Below are 965 nucleotides of genomic sequence, written 5' to 3'. Positions count from 1 at the left end.
TTGTGGCTGGGGTGGTGGGCAGGGGCTGGAATGGAATTCCCAGAGCAGCTGGGGCTGCCCCTGGATCCCTGGAATTTTCCAAGGCCAGGCTGGACATTGGGGCTGGGAACACCCTGGGATAATGGAAGATTCCCTGCCTGTGGAATTGGATGGGATTGGGATGGGATTTGAGGTCTTTTCCAACCCAACCCATTCTGGGATTTCAGGAAGCTGCCTCGTGGCACCTTTCTGGCCCATTCCCATGGGATAACAGCAGCTGGAGCAATCCCTGCCTCACGGATCCGAACTTCCCTGCCACGGGCAGCTGCCCCTGACTTCCATCTGCTCCAAGATCCTCTGGAGCTCCTGGCACCCCCAGATGTGACCAGGACAGAGCAAATCTGTGCAGGTCCAGGTCAGGGATGGCTCCAAGGGCAGAGCTGATCCCAAATTCCCCGTTCTGCAGGAAGGACACGGACACACCATCCAGACCCTGCTGGCCCTCGGTGCTGACGTCCAGGCCAAGGATGGGAAGGGCTCCTCGGGGTTTATGTCAGGAGAAGCAAATCCAACTGAGGATGGAGAGCTCCGAGCCCCTTGCAGGGCCTGAAGGGGCTCCAGGAGAGCTGCAGAGGGACTGAGGCCAAGGCATGGAGGGACAGGAGCCAGGGAATGGCTTCCCAGTGCCAGAGGGCAGGGCTGGATGGGAGATTGGGAATTGGGAATTGCTGGCTGGGAGGGTGGGCAGGGGCTGGAATTCCCAGAGTAGCTGTGGCTGCTCCATCCCTGAGAGTATCCAAGGCCAGGCTGGAGCAAGCTGGGACAGTGGGAGGTGTCCCTGTACACGGCAGGGATTTGGAATGACATCCACATCCCGGGCTTTTGGAGGAGGAGGGAAGCTGCAGCCGGGGCCAGAATTCCTAATCCTGCGACACCGCTCCGGCTCCGCTGAAGGACAGGCAGGGAATCAGGGATGGCTCCGGCCG

The sequence above is a fragment of the Corvus brachyrhynchos genome, unplaced genomic scaffold, assembly GCF_000691975.1.
Source record: "Corvus brachyrhynchos isolate BGI_N302 unplaced genomic scaffold, ASM69197v1 scaffold182, whole genome shotgun sequence".
In the NCBI taxonomy this organism is placed as follows: domain Eukaryota; kingdom Metazoa; phylum Chordata; class Aves; order Passeriformes; family Corvidae; genus Corvus; species Corvus brachyrhynchos.
This window is presented reverse-complemented; position numbering follows the sequence as displayed.